Source organism: Mustela lutreola, chromosome 8 (genome assembly GCF_030435805.1).
Source record: "Mustela lutreola isolate mMusLut2 chromosome 8, mMusLut2.pri, whole genome shotgun sequence".
In the NCBI taxonomy this organism is placed as follows: Eukaryota; Metazoa; Chordata; class Mammalia; order Carnivora; family Mustelidae; genus Mustela; species Mustela lutreola.
This window is the reverse complement of record NC_081297.1, coordinates 8,508,234-8,535,629: the sequence shown is the minus strand read 5'-3', so window position 1 is coordinate 8,535,629 and position 27,396 is coordinate 8,508,234.

Below are 27,396 nucleotides of genomic sequence, written 5' to 3'. Positions count from 1 at the left end.
TTTTGTTATCTCTAAGGTGTTGTTGCTTATTGCATAAAGCACTTTCGCTGGAGGCACCTGGGTGGCTCAGTGGGTTAAGTGTCGGAATCTTGATTTCAGCTCAGGTCATGATCTCAGGGTCCTGAGGTCAAGGCTGGCATCGGGCTCTGCACTCACCAGGGGGTCTACTTGACAGCTTGAGATTCTTTTCCTCTACCTCGAATTCCCCCTACGTGTGTGCACTCTCTGTCAAGTAAATTAATAAATCTTAAAAAAAAAAAAAAAAAAAACACTTCCTCTTGAATATAAAAATTCACTTGTGCAAAGAAGGAGTTCTGGGCAATCTGTCCATCAGGAGTCAGGTGGAGAGCAGGAGCCCCGCTTCACAGAGTCTGCTGGAACACAGATGAGTCTGGACACTTTCCAAGCCCATATGCATATGTGGGAAGAAGCCCGCTCCTGGTGTTCAGAGCAACCGGCATTTTGAGGACGGCTGAAGGTTTTGAAATATGTTTGCATTTTCAAGTTGTGGGAACCACCTCCTCACTTACTTACAGTCTGTAGAGAAGTGAAACCTGGTATTACCACTTTTACCAAGTGGCTCTCCCTAGGTGCTCAGACCAAGTCTATGTCAAAATCAAGCTGGGTTCATAGTAGCTTCAGTGGTTGGGTGCTGAACGGATCCGACTGTGAAAGTAGGAGAAATCTATCATGGACTTCATTAATGAAGACTGCAGCAAAACAGCAACTAATTCTTAGTTTAACTTTCAAAATTTAAAAACAAATTTCATAAGCAAACAGGCAATGTTATTATTTTTTTTTCCTGAGGTCAGAAATTAATATTTTGGAGAGAATTTTCACTACCGTGACTACCATGGAAGGTGGGGTGGGAGAAGCATTTTTATGTTTTGGAAAGAGCGTGGTATTTTTTATTTGTGACCACACCTTCTGTCTCATTTGCACATCGTGGGCTTCTGTTTCCTAGCTATTTATCCCACATAACATTACGTAGTGGATATATGCAAAAATCACAAATTCTCCTTTAAACAGATAGAATCTTTTTTTTTTTTTTTTACTTAGATTATGAGAAATTCTGAATATGTTAAAATGGACATAAAAATTTTCATAGCTAAAGAAGACCTATTTTCCATGGTATGTACCTTTTGGTTGCAATGTTACAAGCTGGGAAAGGTAGACACAATTCTTACTCTTAAATACTAATCATGTTTTCCTGTGACTTATGCTGTCTTGTGAAATAGACATGCTACTGACGACAAAAATCCCATAACCCTTGTCAGAGCTACCATTTTCACAAAGCACAAAGGAGAGATGGGTAAAAAGGAAATTACCATGTAGTGACCCAAAAAATAGATTTTTCCCCCCTCCTGGAAACAGCTGATTTTAGAGCTATCCAGTTTCCTGTTCTGGAGTTGATGAGGTCACTATCACCTCACCAGCAAAGGAAGTTAAATTCCTTTCAATGGTTTTGTTGCTTTGGATGCTATCCAGTGGAGCAAGAAGCACATTAAAGTTGATTCCTGACAGATAAGGAAAGGACAACTTTGTAAAGACTCGGACTTAAAAACACATTTATTTACAGACACACTTTGTCAAGTATTTGGGGTCAAAAATCCATGTTTATTCACTTCGCACCTTTGGTGTAATATGGTTAACTACTATACACATTTTGCGATTTGTAAGGTTAAACCAAATTGTATCCCTTTTTATTTGGTATATTTGTTCTTTTGCAAGGTCCAGTTTCCTATTTCTAAAAAACAAGAGATTTATTTTACTACTTTTGGACTTCTCTCTGAACATGTGTTTTGGTCAAGCTCTAACAAAATTTTTTTTTCTTAAAATACATTTTTTTCCAAATACAAAAAAGCTTCTAATGAATTTCTGTCTATTAGAAGCAAGATCATTGAAAATGTAGTTTAATTTAGAAACATAGTATAATAACAAAACAAAACAGCATACCCCAGAAAATTACAACTACCTAAATTATTTTTAATATATATGCATACTATATCTATAATAATTGGATTATAAGTTTTATGTTGTTAGTTTTTTGATACATTGATTATAAAGTTAGTGGCGTTTACTGAGAGGTTAGAAAAATGGACAATTGCAAATATTTACTGTTTTACACCATTTTTACCAGTCCTCCTCTGTCAGTGGTTTGAGAATTTACTAGCAAAGTACAACAAGTTTAGAACATTGAGTATCACTTTGTACTCATCCGCACCATAATTTTCATTTCAATTCATGAAACCTTATTTTATTTTATTTTTTTTAAAGATTTTATTTATTTATTTGACAGAGAACACAAGTAGGCAGAAAGGCAGGCAGAGAGAGAGGAGGAAGCAGGCTCCCTGCTGAGCAGAGAGCCCGATGCGGGACTCGATCCCAGGACCCTGAGATCATGACCTGAGCCGAAGGCAGCGGCTTAACCCACTGAGCCACCCAGGCGCCCTCATGAAACCTTATTTTAATTCTACAGCTGTGAGACTGTGCTGATTTGCAAACTTGGTTTAAGAAGTTTAGCTAACTGAACGTAATAAAAAAAAAAAAAAGGAGTTTTAGGAATATAAACATCATTAGTTATTGCATTGTAAGTAGAAGACAATTTAATAAAATAAGATTAAATACTCTTTAATAAAAAATGATGAAAGTGAAACTATGTGAGAACAGCAGCATTTCTGGAAGTTTGACCTTAACTATAAGCTTTCTGTGCCTCTCTTTCCTACCAACCATACCATTAGAAATAAGACAACACTGAAATAACACCAGTATTATTAACTGTTCAATAGAGCACCTCCGTTAGGTGCTCTAAACCTATTTCCTAGTTCAAAGGGAAAGCCACTACCTTGCACATACATATTATTTGGTTCCAAAGTGTTAGGAGGACAGAGAACAGCCACAGGGCTTGTCTAAACTGATTCACAGCCCTGAGAAGAATCCACCTGATAGATTGAGGTTGGAACGTCTGGAAAAGTAAAACACCAAGTAAAAGGAGCAATTGCTTGGTCGTATTTTTACCCTAACTTAATGGAGGTACTGACAGCCAGCCCCGTGGAGGTCCTTCTTCAATTCTGGACTTTTCCATTTACATGGTTGATTTTGATTTCTGATAAGCCAAATTTAGGCTAAAGTGCTTCCTTTATTGAAATAGGTTGTTTGTTCGTTTGTTTCTTTTGATCCAGTCTTAGGATTTACAGTTATGTGACAACAAAAGGGATACAGGAGCCCTAGAACAAGTTCAGGTCGACATTTATCCACTGTGTTCTCTATGTAAGTGTTGTAATGTGTGTTCTAGATATCATTAATTTTTAATTTAATTGTGAAATAATAAATAATTCACATTATGGCCCCTGCAAATATGTGAAGGACAGTGTCAGTCTACACTATGGTCTTCTTTCTTTTACGCTATGTATGAAAATTTGAATGTGTGCAGTTTACAGTATATGTTTCATGACTTATCAGATCCTTAGATCAATTACAACAAAACCTCATCTCTCTTCTTATTCCCGGAGATTTGCTTATGAGCAAACTGAGGTAAGGAAGCCAGTCTTTCAGGTTCATAAAGCTTCATCAAAGTGAGTGTTCTGTGTAGTTTCTTGCCAGATGATCACAGCTTTTTTTTTTTTTTCTTTTAACCTCTGTAGAAATTTAACAGTTACGACATTTCCTTTAGAGACTTTATTTTCTTAAATTGAGAATTTGAGGGATTTTTTTTTTTTTTAACAGAGCAGTGCCTAAAGCAAAAACATCGAGGAAGCATTTCATAACATAAAAGTACACACAAGCATTATTTTGTTAACACTTTAGATTGTAGCTACATCTTTGAGGTATGGTCTGTGTAAGAGCCCGTGACTCCAGTAGGACAAGATGTTAGCTTCATCAAAATAAATAAAAATCAATAGATATTTTAATATATATTTGAATACTTTCATGAATTTCTAAAAGTGCATGGAATTTTTGCACTGGAAACAATATATTAATTCAGATTTCTTAAATGCTTCCTGTTACAACAAATCCTATCTGATTTATATGACAGGATAAGCTCTTTCTCTCTAATATAATTTTGGAAACATTTTGTGTTATATAACCATGCACTGCTCTCATTTAAATGGATAACAAGCTTACCTTTGTGAAAATGAGAACACCAACAGTAGGTCTCCATCTCTCCAAATAGAAATCCCACTAGACCTTAAGGACCACTTCATTTACTAACCCAACACATGCTACTCTTCCATTTTCTGTGTGAGAGAAGTAGGCGGCCCATCTCCCCAGCACCCAAAGGGCACCACAAGAAATCTGCAACAAGTGTATGTGGCACTAGGCTTCTGAAAACCTGACTCTGCTTTATAAACCTCGATTATGAGCAGGAAGACTCATCTAAGTCTTGCTCTATGTGATAGTATGACCTTGGGCATGTCATCATTCTCCTCTGAGTCCAAATTTCCTCACATTATGAATAATCCAGTTGGATGGAAATCCGGAGTGTCGGACTGGTGACTGGTGGACTGAACCAAGCAACAAAGAAGCTCTCTGTGGGTGAGTCTAAAGCGTGTTCACCGGGCTTGAACTCCTACTGAGCCCTCCTAGTTTCTCACTTGACACCTACATGTGCACAATTCCCAGCCAGTCTAACATTGCCTTTGTGATCCCTGTATCAGAATGATGTTTCTGGATAGCCCCAGCCCTAACACTCCAAGATTTTTTAGAGCATCGACCTAATTTCCAAACTAGAGTCTTATCCTATGTGATTATGTGAGAAAGAGCTTCTATATAGACTGAACACACAAACTTAGCTCACTTCAAAAATTCATTTCCAATATTAGGGAAGCAAAGAACTCTGTATCCAATTAAATAAAAGAAACTATACAAAAGATGGAAATCATTGTTAATCTACAATTGCTAAAAAGCTGGACTTTCTGTGGTGGTCAATCTGTTCATTAGTTTGAGAAACAGAAAACATTTGCAAATATTAACGAATATATCCGATTTTAAGGAAAAACAAACCTACAGTAAACTTAGCTCAAAGCAGAATGTTGCAGAAAAGTATAACAATGACTGATTTCAGCCTCTGAAGAGGGGAGAGACAAGTTTTTGACCACAGTTTGTAATGCATTGGGTCTCATTTCAGAAAAATTGTCTTTCAATGAACACTTCATTATGAAAAGAAGTTGAAGAAGTCAGTTATATTATGGAAGAAAGCAAAATAAAATCCCTCATGTTAATTTTAGAGCAATTGGTAGAGGTGACTGATAGGTTATACTGGTTTTAAAAGTGATATAATTTATCTTCAGTGAATGTTGACAAAACAGCTTCAAAATCACATCAAATGAAGGCATGTCATGCAGGCATTAGCTAGGAATTTCCTGACTTTGGCCCCTGGATGACCTCATACTTAAATGGTTAAAACAAACTGGAAAGAACTTAAATCTTACGTGTGTATGGTGCCATTCCCACTGTATTTATTTACTTTTTCATTAGCTCGGATAAATAAAATAAAAATCAGTTATTATATGGAGGGGCAATTGCAATACTTTGAAATGTTACATTGAAAAAAATCAGATACTCTTTTCAGAGTTTATTCTTTTTTTATATGCTATTTTTGTCCATTTAAAGTGTGACAGATTTGTCTGATAAAGACAGAGCCACAGTTTTAAAAATATCATAAATGGGCTTTTTCCTAAATCCAGAAGAACATTGGCTGTTGAACGTATCATAAGAGAGTTCCTTATCCTCATGTTTAAGAATTATTTAAAATTAGAGAAAAAATCTAGAGAAAATATACATTTTTTTCATTTGCTTTTATAAGAATGGTCATGGTAATGTAATTCTTAGTCATCAACAGTTCGTCACAGCTTGGAAAACACAAAAGCAGGTATTACTTGATGTATCTGGTCTATGAAAAATGAAAAAAAAAAAAAACCCTTCCATATAATAGCATCTATTGCATCTGAAGGTTTATAAATCTCTTGGCAACATTCTCACCCATTTAGAATGACAATACAAACAATATTAGCATTCAATAGAAAAAAAAAATCCAACATTCTATTTACTAGTCCTTAATGAAATATTCATTGAATTTCACATAGAAAAACGAGAATATGATCTTTCAACAACTTCATCTGAAACCATTTGAAAAGGCTGCTGAGAACCTCTTTTCTTGAAAGCATATTTATATAATTCTAAATTCCCTTGAGCCTTATTTAAAAAAAGATCAGATTCATCTTACCGAAGAGGAACTCTTCCAAGTCTTAGGAAAGTCAAGTTTACATCATTGCAACCTGCAAGGTACCTTTCTTCGTTCCTTTTACATTTCAAACCTGCTCAATCTCAAAGGAAAAAAAAAAAAGAAAGAAAGAAAGCACATCTTGTTTATACCTTCCTGCTGTTTTCAATTTCAGTGTAACTAGTCACCAAAAAAAAAATAAATAAATAAAAATAAATAAATAAAAATCATCATTTTTAGCGTTAGCATTTATGGTTAAGGACCTAAGGCCATCCGTCCGCATACATTGACATTCGGAAGGCCCACGGCCAATCTTTAATACATGAACAGTAACATCAGGACTAAGTCTAAAGTACTAAACAGATGAAGCCCAAGATACCAGTTGCCTTAGTTTCAAAGCAGCCACAATTTGTTTATAAATCATTTTCAGAGAACCCTGCCGGTTCCCACCAGCTAAAGAGGAACCCCGGGCATGTCACCATGCGCGGATCAGAGCCATAGTGAAATCACAAAGGGGCTCGATTCAAATCTGGGCTACTGTCACGGCAAAATACACTTAAGCCTCTACTTCTGCCTTTTGTCGGATGCTCTATGTGGAAAAAGGAGTTCACAAATTTTAAAGATAGAACAACTTTCAATTTTCATATTTGATACATAAGAAAGAGAATCGAGCACTTGGTTTCTTGAGTTTCTAGGGTGAATAAAAGGGGAATTGGACAAAATCTTATCGACTCAGTATCTGTGGAACAACACTTTATATGTGACTGTCAGATGTATAAGCTCATGTGAATTTCCGAGCTGTTCTCAGAGGTGGGCATAGCTCTTAGTTCCAATCTGGACCAAAAATCTGAGACAGGCGGTGGATTCTCCTAGGGCCATAGAACAGAGGTTAGCTCAAGCCAAACCAGATATTTGGGTACTAAGCTCTTTCCAAAACACAACACTGGCTTTCTGTAATAAATGGCCTGCCCTGATTAATTCGAAGAATCCGAGGTCCTGTCAATCAAATACTAGAATATTGAAAATTCCGTTTTCACTAATTACTTATATGTTGTATAAATGAACTTACCTCTGTCCATTCTCCATTTTCTTGACTGAGCAGAACCCTGTATCTTCCATTCATTTTTTATATTCTTGAGATTTCTCTGTATGTATTTTATGTATATATTCATATCTATTCTCCTATGTCAGTGATTTCAAAGGGGGTACCATAGAGCTCTCTTCATTTCCAGTGTAACTACTCACGCACACAAAAATATATTTTTTAGAATTACTTCAGGGACCACCGTGGATGGTCAGCGATGGGGGACTGATGCGGGGAGACTGAACATCCCAACTTTTCTTTTACATGTTGAGATGCATACATACTATATCATACTACATTGAAAGAAGGATCTATGAAAAAAAAGCAGGAGAAAGAGAAAGAGGAAAGGGGGAAGGGGTAGGAGGAGAAGAAGGGGGAGGAGATAATGTTGACAGTAGGGCAGGAACAAGGAACGGAAGGAAGAGCAGGAGGGAGAGAGAGAGGGAAGAAAGCTAAAAGAAACAAAAACAAACAAACAAAAAACACTGTCCTAGACCATGAGAGTGTTAATATTAATGAGAAATTTCAATCTGGGATCAGGGCGCATTAATCCTGAGGTCTTCACGAAATGACACTTACTGAGTCAGAAAATGGAATAAAATGGTCATAGTGCCGGACCCTGTCCTATGCAGCTCTGATGATGTCCTGTCTGACACTTTAGGAATGTACCTAAGCTCTGAATATCTTTTTTTTTTTTTTTTTGACACAAGAAAGAATGTGTGTGTACATGCACCAGTGGAAGTGGGGGGTAGGGAGGAAGGAAGGGGTCGTTGGAAAGGAGCAGAGGGGAAGGGAGAGGGACAAGCCCACTCGGGGCTTGATCTCATGACCTTGAGATCATGACCTGAGCCAAAATCAAGAGTTGGATGCTTAACAGACAGAGCCACCCAGGTGCACCCTCCCCCCTTTTCCCTGAATATCTTAAAGGTACACCAAGTAAGCTTTTCTTCCTCAGGTGACCAGGATTTACCAAAGGAAAATTCTGTACCGGACTTCGAAGACTGGCCAACTTCCTGGAAGCCCTCCAAAGCTTTCTATAATGCAAATGCTAACATAACAAATCTTTCCCATACCTGTCTCTGGCATGCTTCGAGAAACTCCGAAGAAGGCTCATTTTTAAAATATAATCTTCCACCAGTGGTAGCTAAAAGAGTGGTTCTCAACCATGGGCAATTATTTTGCCATTCTTCACCTGCCCAGGGACATTAACAATGTCTGAAGATGAGGATCTAATGGGTAGAGGCCAGAAAAACCGCCGATAAATATCCTACTTGCACAAAAAAGTCCTCCCAAACAAAGAATGATCCCAGCATGAGTATCAATAGTGCTAAGATCGAGAAGCTCTAAGAGCACAGAACTATGAATCTCAGTACTTAAGTCACTTCTTAGAGTCTTTCTCCCACATCTGAACTTTGCATTAAATTTATAAAAGATTTCCGCTGTGGTTATTATTGGTTGTAGATGGGACGTGGTGAGGCAGAATAAATTAAGAAATTATGCAATTAGGGTGAAAAGTACAGAAACAGAATGACCTTGGTCCAGAGGGCTCCAGTATTGTCAGCCATTTTGCAGGCCATTTGAGACACCTCCCTATGCCATGTTACTGGTTTTGCACATTTTCTAACTTTAGTTGAATTGAAAGAATTTCTTTTGACATTCTCTGGCATTCTTTTTTTTTTTTTTTTTTTAATGTTTCTGAGATTGTCCCATGTGGCTAAATTGATCTAGCATTTCTAATTTCATCAATACGTTGTAACCCATTGTATGAATATCCTTCAGTCTATTTTTCTATACTACTGCTGTGGATATTTGAGTTTTTTCCAGTTTTCTACTGTCAAAAAGTTCTGCTATAAATTTTGTTGTTGGCTTTTAGTGCCCTTAGGAAAAAATCAGGTTATATTGAACTTTATCAATAATGCCAAAAGAGTTTTCAAAATAAATGTGTCAATTTACATGCCCACCAATAGGTCAAGCTTTCTAGTGATCCATGCCTTCACCAGAATTTGATATTGTCTCATTTTTAATTTTTTTTAAATTTAAAGGAACTGATTTGGTTTTAACTATCATCGCTTTGATTAGTAACTAGAATAAGCTTTACTCCTTATATTCATTAGCCATCCTTGATATGGGCTGGTTTTTGTTTTTGTTTTTGTTTTGTTTTTTTGATTCATATATTTGCTCTTGTCCTCCTGGATTTTCATGTTTCCATCAGGAATCTTTTTATTTTTCTGAAGAAATATAGAGATACAGACTCAGACACAGGGAGAGACATAGTACAGATTTACTGGAAAGGATTTCTTTGATTTGCTTGTCCATTTCTGAATATGTACATTGTGTACAGAATTCTATGTTAGAAGTTATTAATTTCATCATTTAAAGTATTTATTCCATTTTCTTCTGGCTTTGGGCATTTTTTTTTAAGATTTTATTTATTTATCTGGCAGACAGAGATAACAAGTAGGCAGAGAGGCAGGCAGAGAGAGGGGGAAGCAGGCTCCCTGCTGAGCAGGGAACCCGATGTGGGGCTTGAGCCCAGGACCCTGAGATCATGACCTGAGCGGAAAGCAGAGGCTTAACCCACTGAGCCACCCAGGCACCTTCTGGCTTTGGGCATTTAAATTGAAATGTCAGCTATCAGTAGAAGTAATCCTCTCAGAAAGTCCTAGGTCGTCTTCTTTATGCTTTAAAGGTTTTTCTCTTTGTGTTTGGTTTTTGCAGCTTAGTTATCAATAAAATAAATACTTGGGAATATTATATCTTGACTCAGGAAAAGGTATGTCACTGGGCATAAACAGAGATACTTCATAATGATAACTATATTGTCTGCTACTAATACAGTGATTCCAGATTTTGTATGATTTGTTTTGGCATGTTGTATCTTTTTTTTCCCCTCCCATTTGCTCTTACTGTATTTAATTTTAATTTAATTTTATTTTAAAGATTTTTAACATTTATTTTAGAGAGGAAGTGTGGCAGAGAAAGGCAGAGGAAGAGAGAAACTCAAGCAGACTCTGCAGTGAGTGCAAACCCACCACAGGGCTCCATCTCACCACCCTGAGATCAGATCAGAGTGGAAACCAAGACTTAGAGAGTCTTGACTGACTGCACCACCCAGGCACCCTGTTTTTATTTTTATTTAAAGTTTTTTTCCTGCAGGAAGGATATGATTGAATTTTGCTTTTTTATCCAATCTGATATTCTCTGTCCCATATTTGGAGAGTCTAGGTCATTTTTTGGTAATGTGATTATGGAAATGTTTGGCTTGGAGGCTCTGTTTTTCTGTTTTCTATTTGTGTCAACTATTCTTCCCTCCTTCCCTGCCTTTCAAATTGAGAACTTCTTAGTATTTCATTTTATCTACTATGGTGGAATGAACAAAGTTACTCCAAAGATATCCACATCTTAATCCCCAGGACCCATTAATGGGCCCAAGTGACATAGTAAAAAGGACTTTGCAGGTGTGAGTAATTTAAGGGAATTAAGGTGGGGAGATGTTGGGGATTGTCCAGGTGGGTCCAATATAGTCCCAAGGTATCTTAGTATCTTAATGAATTAATTAAGAGAGGGATGCCAGTAGTAGTAGATGTGATGGTAGAAGCAAGAGGTTGGAGGAATGAGAGGAAGGCATCCAAGCCAAGGGGAGCAGTCGGTCACCAGAAGCTGAAAAGGCAAGGAAACAGATTTTTCCCTAGGAACCTCTCAGATTAACCATATTTTTGACTTTATCTCAGAAATACTCATTTTGAGCTTCAGGGCCCCTGAAGAACTAAAAGGGTTTATATTGGTTTAAATCACTACGTCTGTAGTCACGTGTCACAGGAGCAATAGGAAAAAAATACAGATTTGGGTAGTGGAAGTGAGACAGTGCCATGACATGTACCTAAACATTTGGAAGTGTCTCTGGACTTGGATAATGGGCAAAGGTGGAAGGAATTTGGAGGCATGTGATATAGAGGAAGAAACCTAGACTGACTTGAACAGACTATCAGTAGAAATATGGATGTTCGGGGCACCTGGGTGGCTCAGTCGGTTAAGCTCGGCCTTTGGCTGTGGTCATAATCCCAGGGTTCTGGTATTGAGCCCCAGGTGGGGTTCCTTGCTCCACAGGGAGCTTGCTTCTTCCTCTCTCTCCCTCTGCCTGCCACTCCCCACTGCTAGTGTTCTCTGGCTCTTGCGTGCCTTCTCTCTGGCAAATAAATAAATAAAATCTTAAATATATATATATTATATATAATTTAAATATATATTTTTATTAAAATATTTTTATTTATTATTATATTATTATAATAAAATATTTATTAAAATATTTTATTTTAATATATATATATATATATATATATATATATATATATATAATTTAGCTGAAGATATTTCCAAGCATAATGTTGAAGGTGTAGACTGTTTTTTTCTTGCTGCCTAAAGCAAAACATGAGAGGAAAGGAAAGAAAAAGTTGGAGGGAAGAACCTTTAAGCAAAAAGAAGCCAGGATTTGATGTTTTGGGCAATTCTCAGTCTTCCAGTACATAAAAGATTCTAAATTAGGAGATTTACTATTTAAAAAAAAAATGCCTGCTCCAAAGAGAAAACCAAGAGTCTTTATGAATAACTTTTGCTAGTGCCTTGAAACGATCCAAAGGTCAGAACATTCAGTCGCACAAAGGCTTGAGATGTAAGAGATGAAGCCTCTCTGAGAGATCCCCTCAGCCGTCTCAGCAGAAGCAAGAACTAGAGCTGGGATTACCCGGGAGAGATCGGTGGGGCCCCTGCCCATTGAGCCCGAGGAATTCCTATGACACCCGCACGGGAGATCCACAAGGTTTGGCGAATGGATGTCAGTGGACACCCTGCCAGCATATATTGAGAAAGACAGAAAGAAGGCAAAATGACAGAGAAAGATGAGACTCCCTCAATTCTGCAGGCAGGAAACAAGCTAATAAAACTACCCAGCGTCTGAGCATGCTCTACCTTCCCTTCGAAAGAGAAGGATGACTCCAAGGGCGGAGCTGTGGGCCCCGAGGGCAGATCCCCAGACTACAGCAGGTAATTCCCAGGCCTTGAAATCTGATGGGGTTTTCCAGTTGGATTTCAAAATTGCTTGAGATCAGTGACTCCCTTTCTGCCCTAATTTGCTCCCTTTTCTGAGAAGGTCTGTAACTCACCCTGTGTCTAGCCCAGCACTGTATTTGGGGGGCCGTCAGCTTATTTCTAGTGTCACAGGTGGAGAGAAGCTTCGAGCCCTGAAAGGATTACACCCAAAGTGTTAACCATCGCTAATCTAGATGGTTCAGATGATGAGATTTGGGACTTTTGAGCTGAGGAGACACAGGTGAGATTTGAGGCTTGAGTTAATACTGCCGTAGGTTGAGAATTTGGGGGACGTTGAATTAGGTGGTTGCATTTTGTTCGTGGGATGGCTTGAATGTGGAGGAGCGTAGGAAGTGTGGACTCTGGTGAGCTAACCAGCATAATGTACTAGAGCAGGGAAAATCGTAAATGAAGGTTTCTACCCATTGGATTACTGACTAGAAATAACTCTTCATTTTAGGGTTTTAGGAGTTGTTGTCAAATTTACAATATGTATCTTTCAAAAATATGTTGTTCCCTCACATCAAACATAAGAACCTCAAAACAGTATACTTCACTTCCTCCTGCTGGTCCTTGACCTTCTGTTGTATTATATTTTACTTGGAAATGTTATAGATCCCATAATAAATATTATGGTTTTTCTTTAAATAGTCAAGTATCTTTTAAACAAATTTTGAAAATGAGAAGTGCATTATATATGTGTCATGTGCATACCATTTCCATGTTATTTATCTCTTTGTATAGATACATGTTACCACATAGTATCCTTTTTTTTTTCTCTGCCTAAAGAACTTGCTGGAACATTTCTTACAATGCAGAAACACTAGTGTCCAATTCTATCAACCTTATGGTTTTTTTTTTTTTTGAAAATGGTTTTGTTGCATCTTTATTTAGAAATTTGTTTTTGATCAATAATTCTTGATCAACAGTTTCTTTCAATTGTTTTCGGCATTTTCAAGAAGTTGTCCCAATGCTTTCTTGTTCATGGATTTCAGGCAAGAAAGCTGCAGTCATTTTATCTGGGTTCCTCTGAGTGTAACATGGCCATGTAGACATCTTTATCCTCAATCAGCATCTTTACCCTCCTTCCAAAATTTTAAATACCTGCACTTAGTCCAGTGCCCAGCATTCCTTATGAATATGATAGAGCTCTTGTGTATTTTAATACTGTTAAATACATGTATTTACTGTTTAATACATGTATACAATACTGTTTAATACATGTATTGCTTTTACTCCTCATGCCTTTAGTACTGTTGTTTTATGAAATCAGTATTTATCTACACTTACATGGACATTTCTCATTTTATTTGCATTTTATTCTTTCTTGCACCACAGACCTTCCATTTGGGATCATTTTCCTTCTGTTAGAGATATATGGGAATTGACTCTGGTGAGGTTTGTTTGTGGCAATCTCTCTCACTTTTTATTTTTTTTAAAGTTTTAGTTGGTCCTTTTTCTTGGAATATATTCCCAATTTTCAGTTATTAACTCTCAGAACATTGAGCATCAAATTTGCCTTCTTCTGTCTTTATTTCTTTTGAGAACTCACTTGTTACAGCAATGGTCATTTCTCTAAAGCAGGTCTATCATTTGTCCCTGGCTGCTTTTAAGATTTTTTTTTCCTATGTCTTGGGTGTCTGGAATTTTACTTCGATGCACCTGGCTGTGTTTTTATTCTTGAATCTGACTTTGGATTCAATGGTATCTTTGTCCCTAGTGCTCTAGTAAAAGAGTCTGAGCACGGGACACACCTATATTAAAGAGTCATGCTTTATTGGAGAAACAGTCCCCCAGAGTAGAAGGAGTAAGGGAAAAACCAGGTGAGACCAGGAAGGGTGGGAAACAGTGCAAGGTGACGCATCCCTATTCCGGAGAAGAATTCATAGGGCATCGCAGTGTGAGACAGTCAGCCTCACACACTGCCAGGTGTGTCTGCTGAGCTCCTCGGGACATCTCCAGAACAGCTATTTTTTTTTTTCCCCCCCAAACAGTGCCTCAGAGAGTCCGGTGGAGGGAAGAGGAGACAAAGCATAATTGTCAAGATTGCTCCGGTTCTTATATCTGATTAGTCTGAGTTTGTAGGTTAAACCATCTGGCACCTTTGGTAATAGCTCAAAAAGCCAGCTCCTGGGGCTTCTGTTGGGGGGGGGGGGGTTTGGGGGGGGCACCTCCCTCTGTTAAGTCTCTGACTCTTGATTTCAGTTCAGGCCGTGATCTCAGAGTTGTGAGATCGAGCCCTGCGTGGGGCCTCTTACTGGGCATGGCGCCTGCTTGAGATTCTCTCCCTCTTCTCTGCCCCTCCCCCCACCTCTCTGTCTGTCTGTCTCTGTCTCTCTCTCTCTCTCTAAAAAAACAAAAGTCCTGCTCTCTCATTCTGTAGAATAGCAGTTCATACAAGTCAAAAGTGGCAGAGAGGAGAGTCTTTAAAATCAGTCTGGTTGGACAGTGTCTACCAAACATGAGGGGCTTATCACCTCCAGCAAGCAGCCAGGAATGCAGGCGGTACCTCCCTCAGTCTCCCCAGTCTCCATCTGCTGTCCACGTGGCTGAGCAGAGCAGAGACAGGGCCCAAGGGGACAGATAAGGCTGCGAGTATCCGGGGAAACACATAAGGTGTTTCCAATATTACGGGACTTCTGCTGTAGGTGGTGTCAGTCCTTAATTCTAGAAGTTTCTCAACTATTATGACTTCGAATATTGCCCCTGTCTCATTTATCTCTTTCTCTCTTCCCCTTCTGGAATGTCAATAAAAAGTTATTATTTTCCTCTTTGCTCAGTGCTGCCTTCTGGATAATTTCCCTTCATTCCGACTTCCTGTTCACGGTTTTCCTCTTTACCAAAATAAATTTCTATCAAACTCAACAAATATTTTTGTTGAGTTTTTTATACTAATTATTATATTTTTTTATTATTATTATATTTTTTTAATTTCTTGAAGTCCCACTGGGTTCTTTCTAAGATTTGCTTGGTCATTATTCATACTTCTGATTTTTACTAAAGCTAATTGGTACTAATATAGCCAATCCCCTTTTGATTTTTTAATTACATTATATGCATTTATTTAATATTAGGAATTCTCATATTCTGACATCTTTCTGTAGATAATTTTTCTCTTTGTTTTATTGTTGCCTCTCACTTATGGCGCATTGGTGGGGGGTAGAGGGAGATCATAATTTTTGCCTGAAATCTCGTGTTTTTAGAATTTATAAATTCTTTGAGGCTTGAGATGAATTTATGTGTTTTTATACAGAGGATTGTACTTACTTCTCAAAGGAACCTGGGACAGTCCAAACCCAAGACTTTGAGGTCCTTTTTTTCTTAGGGGTTTTTGGACCAACAAACATACAGATTTGTGTTGTAAACCTGTAATGTAGGTGATGTCTCGCAGTCATAAATTCTTAGGATTTTTTTTTTTTTTCTTCTAGCCCAAGTTTTGATCCTGTGCTCTTCATTTCAGAACTATGGGTGGAAGGAGTGTTAGGTTTATTTCCAGCTTATTAAATTGAGAGTATATACTTTGCCGACTTTAGGAGGATTCTTTTCAACTTTCCCCCATTGTAAGGCCCCAAGTTTTGTCTGATATCCCTCAAGCCAACAAATAACCATAAAAACTAAAATTTCAGTTTACCTGTGCCCTCAAGATATAAGCCATCTCCTCTGTTTATCTTTTGACTGGAGCGTTCTGTACTTTCTTGTCAAATGATTGAGACACTTCAGAAAATTCTTTTAATTTTTCTTCAGCATGTTTAACTGTTTTCAGCCAGAAAGCAAACAAGTCAGGGCTCCTAGAATGTTTCATCCTGGGAACTGGAAATATGTATATATATATATAGAGAGAGAGAGAGAGAGAGGTTAGACCATTTCAAGCGTGAGAGTAAGGATATCTCTTAGATTCTCCAAGAGGAATTTCTAATCCAGTGTTTCTACCCCTTAGGTCATCATGGAATTTAGAAAACATTTTTTTTTTTCTTTCTTAACTCGATATAGAACAATGAGGCTCGAAAAGGGCAAGTTACTTTTTTAAAGGTGAATAAAAAGAACATGTTGGAAAAAGCCAAGGTGGTAAAATGGAAAATCCCAGGGTAACCTCCGGACACACGCATACCCACCCAATGAGAAACAATTGTTCACCTGCAAATTACATTTTCTCGACTTGCTTAATGATTTCCTATGAACGAACCACCACAGCCTAGTTTTGCAAGGGTACAATGGACTCCCGCATTGCATCCAAGTGAGTCATTCCTGCGCAATGCAGGCAAAGGGTTTGAAGTTAAAACACCATGACCATCAACAGCTCAAAACGAGTTTAATTACAAGAATCTGTTTACCCTAAAGATTCTGCCCCAATGTCCGTAAAGTAGATGAAGTTCTTTTCTCTCTATGTATCTATACCTAGAAAAGCTGGCACTGTCTGAGTGGTATTTTACAACCCGTGCTTATCAAAGAAGATATTGCAAAATTACCCTAATACAACCTATTAAATCTTAGTGAGCTCTGTGTTTTGTATAATACTTCAGGAAAATGTAAACCCACAACAAGTCATAATGTGTAAAATGCCATTTAAATGATTTTATTGTCTGTAGTAATGTAACTTATGCCTAAATATACTGTGCCTCAGTGGATAATGAAGTTCCCCCATATAATTAGATTATTTCATGGAAACAATAAAAATCAACAAATTTCATGGCTACAATAAAATCATTGCAGAGAATTAGGTCTTGGACACTACCCATGTTAATAGGCATTAATGCTTTTAGCTCAGTTGACATTGACCGGTGTGTCAAGTCTACACAGAGCTCACTTTGCTTGCTAAATTTATATTTTGGGGAAACCATCCCAAACCCTTCAGAATGTGCCCCAATTTTGCCATCTTTGTGGTTGAGTGGTTTTATTTGGTGCTCATAAAATACTAGTTATTTTGATCAGAATTTTTATTTCAAATGACAACACAGAAAATATTGCCAAACTTGCAATTAAATTGAAATGAAACATAGTATTGGAACTGAAGGGGAAAAAAAATGAGTGGATTCAGATTCCTCATTTTACCGAGAAGTTCATAAAAGTCCACAGTTTGAAAGTTAGTAAGGGCAAGAATTAGAACCCAAGACTTTTTGGTTCTCAGAGCTCACTATTCCGTAAACCACATCATGTCATCCCCCTTTGAGAATCACATTGTCTAAACCTACTGTTAATTTCACCTGGGCTTATGAATGAAAATTTTTCCATAGAGATACAAAGTTTAAGCCTAAAAGTGAGGCATGATTATCAGAGCTCTTTGCCTTAAGCTTCACTTGAATTCTGGACAGCCTGAGGACTTGAAGCATTCACCTTAAATATCTACTTCGTATTATTGCTGAAACAAACTGCTACAGGCTTTGGGTACTTATAGGCAGCAAATGGCGAGTGGAGAATGAATTCAGTCCGCCTTCATCGCTTCGAATGTCGACCAAAACCCCCCTTACATATGTTTTTACATGAATCAAACAGAAAGACAGCACTAACCCTTATCTAGAAGCCACGCTGGGAAAATTACAATTTTTATGAAAATACATGGAGTCAAAGAATATCAAAAGGACTTTGAGATGATCTAGCAAACTTAACTTGCTTCGTTTTATGGAGGAGGAGACAAAGGGGCAAAAAGGTTAAGGCTGTTGCCCAGAGACATGCAGTTAGTTACTACCGGTGCTGCAGTTAAAGGTCACATCCCTCTCTGGCCACCAGTTGTTCATTCTTTTGTTTTCAGAGACAGTGAAGGCATCCAGTCATGTGATTCTACATCCCCTGCAGTCATTCTTTGGAATGCTGTGTGTCCTTTCTGCCTTCAGTGATGAGGTGATTGTCCTGTTTTTCCATTCCAGTACCTAGTTGACGTGAGTGTTATGCTTAAGACCTCTGACGCTTTCTTATTTCTTTTCCTTTTCTAGTGCCAATATCTATAAGCAAAGAGTTACATTTGTAACATTTCAACACCGAGGAGTACTCTTCAATCTGCATATCCCCCAGAAAAGAAGCTCAAGCAGTGCTCCTTCCACTTATGAACATGAAATAAAACACATCCAGAGGGGCTGCTCAGTCTGTTAATCTGCCTTCAGCTCAGGTCATGATCCCAGGGTCCTGGGATGGAGCCCTGCATCAGGCTCTCTGCTCAGTGGGGAGCCTGCTTCTCCCTCCCCCTGCAGCTCCCCCTGCTTGTGCTCTCTCTCTCTGTGTCAAATGAGTAAATAAAATCTTTAAAAAAGAAAACACACACACACACATCCAGAAATTTTCTTTATATTCATGTAAAAATGCTTGCAAAGTGTTTTCCCCTTCTTACCGTGTCTGTCCTACTTGATTTTAAATTTTTCACTCAACTGAGCAAATTCCCATATTCTTAGATTCAGCTTGCGCTGAAGTTCTTCATTGCCCGGTCAAAACACAATGCTAGTTGATTTTACACTTTGTTTTTGAATACATTGAACTACAAAACAGGAGACTATCTTTAAATTTCCTTATGAGTAATGATTTGAAAAATTAACAAAATTTAAATGTACACTGACAATTAAGTAGTCACATTCTTATAACCACAGCTGTTATGTTAGTTGTCTTTTCTCCAACTTCCTTTCTTAAACATTACAGAAAGTCAGTAAAGGTTTCTTTAAGTATAATTGGATATATAATATTATATTGTATGCGATCACTCAGAAACATATCTAGGAAGGAAAGTTGCATAAAACAATTTAGACTCAATGAATACAAAGTCAGGATAACTAGAAAAAACGAAAGCATTGCAATGAAAGAAAGATCATGGGATTTTAAGGCAAAAACCACTATTTGATCCTAGAATTCTGATTCTGGAAGCAATAGTTCAGGGGCTGATATGAGTTTCCCAAGGGCTGTTAAACCCAGACAATGAATTTATCTTTCTAAATTTTCTACTTTTCACTTTTAGAATTTTTATTTCATTTTTTAGATAGTTTTTATGTTTCTATGAGAGCCCACATCTGTTCATCCATTGGGATCATTTTTTTTCCCTTTAATTCCTTAAAAGTCCTTTATGCTAAACCTCCTGTCTTGGTCTTCTCGTCTATTTCTTTTGACTCTTTTTTCTCTGGGATATAGATTGTATTTTCCTGATTCTCTGTATGTCTAATAATTTTAATTTTATGCTGGAAATTGTAGATGATACTTTTTAGGAAGTCTGAATTGTAGGGATTCTGTGCATTCCTCAGGAAAGTATTGATTGTTGATCTAGCAGGCAATAAAAACCTCTGGCTGATCACCATGTTCTTGTGGAATAACGCCTTCACCTCTGCTCTTATGGCTCTGCATGGTTTTGCACATCTTCTAATGTGAGTCCTGAGACAGTCTGAATTCTCAAGACATGGTTCTTTTGGAATTTCAGTGCTTCCTGAGATATTTGCCAATCCATTCTAACTTGGCAGGACTCAGATTCTAAGATCGTTCTCCCCTTTGATGGGCAAGACCTTAAATCTCTTGAGTTCTTTCAGTCTTCCCCACTGGTGTCCTTCATTGGCATGCTTACATTCCGTCACAAATACACAGTGCTGACCAAAGATTTGCTGAGGATCTTAATGCAGATTTTGGAGATCCTGTCCTCTGTGTTTCTCTTCTATTTAGATTTTCTCCCTTTAGAAATTTATAGATGGCTTGCACTCTACCCTCTAGACACCTCACATCAATAAGACTGCACTTGCTGATTGAGTTCTAGGTGGTGCAGCTTAAGGATTGGAGAACGTCTTCAAGAGAAAAGCTCTATAAATATGTTCTATGCCATGGCTTTACTCTTTCAAGAGTTGAATCTCCTCCAGTTTCCACCTGCTTTGGGTCTCTTTCTGTACCTTCAAATGGTTATTTTTTTCTCTTTCTTTCTTTCTTTTTTTTTTTTTTTTTTTAGATAAATTGCTAGATAAATTACTTCTTTGCAATAGTTTACACCATTACCTTTTCTGGACTTCTCTTCAATAAGAAATAAACTTTAATGTGTTTTAATCTGCTATCTTTGAGTCTCTGTTACTTTGGAGTCAAGCCTAACCATAACAGACACAGCTAGGGTCAGAACACCCACCCAGGAAATGGAGTATCAGTCTCATCATGAATTTGAGATGATAAGAAGTGGAGTGGGTTCCATGGGAAAACAGGTGCTTCAGATGCCTGTTGCTAGAACTGCAAAAAGCAAACAACAGACAGAGAAAAGAAAAAGGCAATTTTGCCAGCTTTGGCAGCAAAGGTTCTATAAAATCATCCCATGAATTTGAAACAGAAAAAAATCTAAATGGGACACTAGAGAAAGCTCCTCTTTTTTACACATTCGATGCTCACAAAATCTAAATTAAAAAGATTTTCAAAACATTAAATATGCTGTTCCAAATTTATATGACCTATTCGGACTATCTGTGCCACCTAATTGTTGGCTGGAAAAACAAGCTCACTATCCATCCACACTATTCAAATGCAAGATGACTTTTCAGTTATATTTCCTTTTTTCCTTCTAGATTGGATTGATGTTTGTTTTCACTTCCTGTTAGTGGAATGACGACACACAGTGACTTGTTCTCAACTTCCTGTGCAGATCCACGATAGACACTCATCCACAGACTACCCTTCCGTAGGATTCCCACCTAAGACCAGAAACAGAAGCCCAGGCATAGAAAATGACCAAAAACCACTGACTGGTACTACATTTCTGACACAAGGATATAGCACTCTCAAAACTTTCACCCCTTAATTACCTTCCACTTCTGGCCAGATGTCAAAAGATAAGGGAATAGGCGGCAACTGCAGTGAACTGGATGTTGTTGTCATGGATGGAAACTACAGGTGGTGAGAGAGAACACGATGTAGTCTTTCCTTCTCAATTGCTTTTCTAAACTGTTACTAAGTCAGAAGTAGTTTGAGCTGATTCTATGCAATCAAATCTTCTTTTCTGAATAGGTTCAGTCCCTGTTACGCATTTGGGAAAGCTCTCTTTATCGAATTGGAATCTCTTCATGGAAGAACAATGTTATTTGTTGTTGTTGTTGTTGTTGCTACCTGTCTCCAAGAAAATGAGAGAGGAGGGAATGCATTTTCTATTACACAATATTTCCCTAGCTTAATTTCTTATATATCTTATTGCTCCATGGTCCTCTGACCTTCTACCACTATTCCCACTTTGGACTAAGGAAAACTACTAACCAGGTTGTGTACTGGGGAATGTCTATTGACATCTTGCTACCTACCTATAAGAGTTGCCTTGTAGCCAGAACATTCCTCTCTCTTTCTCTTTCTCTCTCTCCTTCCATACATCCACTCCACATGCATACGCACTCCACACACACACACAAACACACACACACACACAAAACCAGGAGGCTTTTTAAATTTTTTATTTCTGTCAATAGAATTGGAAAACAAAGTCCTTGGTTTATCAGGCTGTATAAAATATTTCCAAAACCACTATAACGTGTCCATGTTATCATCCACTCCATCATTCTTCTCCCTGCCCACACTTTCTGCAGCCTGGCAGGTTATCACCTCGGCATGTTCTATGCTTCAGATTCACTTACCTCTGAATCATAAGCAAAGTTGGCAATAACCTGGCAGGCCAGTCCTTCAATCCATATGCAAGAGTTAATTGCTCTCCCGCTCCTTGATGTACTGCCACAATTCCCTGCTTCACTGAAAAGCCTTTGACATCAACGTACTGCTCTTGGAAGGATTACAACTTGTATATCTGGATGGCTCTAGTGAGGGTGCATCACAACACCAGGTATGAAAGCAAAATTGCTTTCCCTGCAGGTTGTCAACGCCGTACTTCTCCCTTCTCACGTTGGGTGTGTTACAATCTAAGGAGCGTGGTTGTCTCTCAAATGTGGATCTTCACTTAGACTTTCAAAGCAAGTTTTTAATCCTGGAGAATAAACGTCTTATACGTCTTCTGCGACTTGCTGAGGGGCTATGATCTAAATTTATACATGGAGGCTATCAACTCCCTAACAGTAAGATATGATCTTTGAAACATTTTGACTATTTAGGATATAATCTTTGAAAAAAAAAAAAAAATGGAAGTCATCTGAGAGGGAGCTGGACAGAGTCTGAAGAGTTTATTTTCTGTTGCATGCGGACATCAAACTGGCCAACTTAGGGTCTTTCAGAAATATGTCAAGGGTGAATAAGAAATATAAGAAAATAAAAAAATTTTAAAAAAGAAATATAAGAACATAGAAAAATGTCTTCAATGGTTAAAGCATCTGTCTCTGCAGGTTTAAGGGAATTTAAATTATTTTTAAGTTAAAGGCCTTTTTCTGGAATTGGACTTGTTTTCTGGAACAATTCCCTTCTTAAATCTTCTTAACCATTTACCTGAAAACCAGTAATAATTGTCACATTGTCTTTCTTCAAACGTGAGCACCTCAAGTGCCCTTCAACCAAATGAAAACAACAGGCCCATTGGGATGACAATGGGAGCCACACGGTGGCCTTTGTGGTTGACATTCAGACATGTGCTTAGCGCATTATTTCTCAGACTGGGTTATTTGAAACACCTATGTTAGAATCCCCCAAGATCTTTCTTTTTCAGTGAATTACTGGGGTATTTTTCAGAGCGACTGAATCAGAATTTTTGAGTTAGGAGCTCTGAAATAACCAGATAATTCCTATGAAACACCAAACTTTGAGAGTCAGGTCAAGAAACATGACAACAAGGGAGGCCTACTGATGAAAACTATGTATATAAAGTGGAAGCAAAGTGAAAGTTAGCTGGGCTTTTCCAGGTAAAGGTATGTATAATATAAATTGACTGCAATACATTTCTAAGCTACCCAAGTTCTTCTGTCTCTCTCTGGAATGCTTGTTAAATGCATAAGGAAAGTAAAGAAATAAAACGGGCAAACTGAAGCACACTATAGCCTTGTGTTCTCATGTTCAAAGTTAGTGATTAGTGACTGCTTGTTTTTTATTTCCTCAAGACCACAGAGAACGGAAGTGGGAGTGAGCCTGAAAATATCAATATTCTTTGGGATTTTATACTTCTTTTCATCTTCAAAGTGCCTTACAAAATTCTCTAATTAGGCTCACACGCTCTGGCTCCTAGTTGTATCTCTAATCGTAAGACAGCATACCTGCTCTTCCTTGCTTAGCTCTGAGCAACATGCCATTCTTAATCATTACTAAATTAAAGAAAAAAGTGTTTGTAATAATTTCTACTTAATTAAAACAAATCTGGACATTTCTTTAAATGCAAGTCCAATTGCGTGGGCCCTAATCTATATTAGCAAAGTTTGGCCATTATTTATTCAGAGCAAAGATAAGTTTTAATTGTAAAATTATCTGTAATTAAATGTAATGGTTAAAATGGTTGCATTTCTGACCAACCTAGAAAATTATTTGAAAGGATTTCATTCTATTCCCTTGAAAATTTGTAGTTTTACACATTCTTACTATTTTAATAATCACTTTTGAGCAGACCATGCTTTTTAATAAACTTTCAGGTATCTGTGAGAGAAGTTAGTCTATAAACTGAGAAATTAACATGAAAATTAGGAAATCTTGGGGTGCCTGGGTGGCTCAGGTGGTTGAGCATCTGCCTTCTGCTCAGATCATGATCCAGGAGCTCTGGGATCAGGCCCCACATCAGGATCCCTGCTCAGCAGAGAGCCTACTTCTCCCTCTGCCCCTCACCCTGCTCATGCTCTCTCTCTGTCTCTCTCTCACACTTGCTCTCAAATAAATAAAATTTTAAAAAAAAAGAAAAGAAAAAGAAAATTAGGAAATCTGTATTTTATTTTCATTTCTGGCACTGGCTAGTTATATGACTTCAGGCAAGTCACTTACTGTTTCTGGATCTTGGTTTCCTCCTTTGTAAATTAGAGAAGTGTCTTCCAGCTCTGTGACCCTATAAGTAATCATGTGCCTCTCAGAGTGTCATGCATGTATAGCTGTGCAAGAAGATGCTCTAGCATGTTCTATTAACAGTAGATGTATGTAGGCTCGTGTTCAGAAGAAGCTACCTGGTCACTGGGCATGTCATCCCTCAGTCATCACACGGCCAATTACCGAGTGATAGAACAGGTCAGAAATCGAAGCATCTGAACATAAGTCTTTACATGTCTTGGGTTTGCACCCATGCTGTGTGGAGCCAAAGTATGGAGTCCCCTAAAAAAGGTCTCCTGAGTCACTGGAAGGACTGTCCACCTCTCACCGAAGCCTTCTTCAGAATGAGAGTTTCTTTCTTTCGTTATGCCTGATATGGAAAAGTATAAAAATAAATTGCCATTTTTAAGGTCTGTTGGCAACTCACACCTTTGAGTGAAGGGGATGTCCTGTCCTTTTCTGAGAACATCCGCTGAGACAGGGAGGAAGGGAAGGGTGTTAGGAAAGGGCCATGATCTCCATCAAACTGGAAGAACCAAGAATGTGAATGGTGAGAAGATCAGAGGCAGAAAAACACACTTCATACATCATCACTCAGAAAACAGAAAGGCCTGCTGGTGCGCCCGCCCACACGGCACAGCAAACAGCAGCTCTGGCCTGGTCATGAGGACCTGTCATTGTAAACAGGATTCCCTGTGTTTGCAGTCTCCTGGAGGCATATTCCTTCCAGGTCTACACTGCATACCAGAAACAACAACAACCACCACAACCACAACTAAAAGGGAAAATGTATGCCAATAAGTCAGAGTTCCCCAGGAGCTCTGTGACTGTGTGAGTGTGGGCACGTGTGCTGACGTGTACGACAAGGAGGGGGAGGCAGAACGCACAGTCCTAGAACATTCTCATTTCAGAGTGACCTGATTACTGAGTGGAAAGAAAAAGAATACAAGGATTGAATCTTCCTCTTACTAAACCTACAACGTAATTCTTGAATAGATCATTGTGTTTGTGGTAGATGCCGGGAGCTCTCCCTTTGATAGGTATCCCGTGGGTATCTTGGGTCGGAGATGGTCCAAAGAAATAGTGGTAGTCCATTTGGAAGGAAAATAAGAATCCAAAATATTCTGGTTTGTGGTTAGGCTCATAGTGGAATCTTTGGAGCAGGGAAGTCCCTGTGATGGAACCACGTCTTAGTAAGTCAGCTGAAGTGTTGCACTTGTCTTTCAGGAGAAGATTCGTGTAGGAATTCGTGCTGGTGCTCTGGCCAAATGCTTCTCCACAGCAGTTCTATCATCGTGAAACCCAGTCTGAGCAACAGTAACTTAGGGTAACCATGTCATATTCAAAAAAGAAAGACCCAGGATGCCCACCCTAACTCGAACTTAAAAGATAAAGAACAAACATATATTTAGTATAAGTTATGTCTCATACAATATTTGGGCCATACTTCCACTTGGTTTATCTGAAACTAGCATTTAGTTGAGTGTCTTGAATTTCATCTTGCAACTTGAGGTGGTTTTCAGCAGAAATGTTTTGCACTGCTCTTGACGGCTTGAATTGAAATAAGAAGAGGCACTTTGTTCCTATGACACTTTTTCACATCATCTTGAGACCAACACATTCCCGTAGGTTTGCAGTGAAAGTCCTGAGTGAGTGACCATGCGTGAACATGGCCTCTGACTATTTCTAAACAAGGGGGTGGTGCTTGCAAATTACAGAAAAGTTGCTTCATCCCCATAGCATCAGGACCAAATCCAGATTAAATAAGTGGAACTGAATGATTCACTGGCACTTGGTTAATCACTGTGTGAGTCTAATTGTGTAACACCTTCTCTGTGTTTTTCATTCCTGCCCATCTTAAGGAAACATAATGCTTTGTTTCCCCTGACTGACGTGCTCTCTGCTGCAAGTCTGCTGCAAACCCAAGCACAGCACAGCATAGGCTTCTCTCAGGGGCCCTGAGAACCCCATCTGGAGCCCTGAGAGCCGCTAGGGGCTAGTCACCTAAATTCCAGTTGACCCTCGAACAGTCTGAGTTTGACGTGCACAGGTCAGCTTATACCCAGGGATTCTTTTTTTAAAGATTTTATTTATTTATTTGACGGACAGATCACAGGCAGGCAGAGAGACAGACAGAGAGAGAGGAAGAAGCAGGCTCCCCGCTGAGCAGAGAACCCGACTTGGGTCTTGATCCCAGAACCCGACTTGGGGCTCGATCCCAGGACCCTGGGATCAGGACCCAAGCTGAAGGCAGAGGCCTTAACCCACTGAGCCACCCAGGCGCCCCACACCCAGGAATCCTCTACAGTACAGTTCTATGAATGTACTTTCTCTTCCTCACGGTCTTCTTCATAACACCTAGTTTATATACTATATAAAGTGGATACACATATGAACTCAGGCCGGGTGGAAAGCCCAGCTCTGCTCCTCGGACAGTGGTGTCATATAAGGAAAATCACCACATCTTCCCCTAGAACCAAAAAAGATATTGCGAGTACCCTATGGCCACAGACTGCCAGGAACAACACTACAGTTTGTTGTAGCAAACATACAGACCATGAGGAACAACAGGGTGTCTGAGTGAGAGGACGCTGAGAAGGACCTAATATAGAATCTGGTTATTGGTTGGGTGATTGAGGCAAGACCGGAGGAGAAGGCGTGTGGTCTAGACTGGGTGTTGGGGACGATAAACCAGCAAACAAATAAGTATAAATGTTTGTCATTCGGTTTAATTTGCACAGCCTCATGTGGTCTGTTTTTTGGAAGTGTTGTGCAGTTGGAAACCAGAAGCTGTTGGAGTGCTGGTAAGGAAAATAATTCTCATATAGTTGCTCTGGAGAAAATCAGGCAGAGAGATGGGCAAGCTGCCAAAATATAGGTCTTTCAGATAAATGCTATGAAGTACAGATGATCCTCTTAAGTTTATCCGACTTCGTCTGAACGATCCAAGTCTAGAAATCAGTTAGCAAATCTACCACAGTAATTTCTCCGTCGAGAGTTCCAGTATCTCCCTGCTGAGTCTTTCTCACAGTATCTTACTCCTTTTACTTCCTTGTGGTCCCATAAAATGGAAATCACAATAGTGCGGTTAATATACGCTTAATGGAAGCAAACCTCAGAAAGAGTTTGCCATGTTAATTAGAATGTG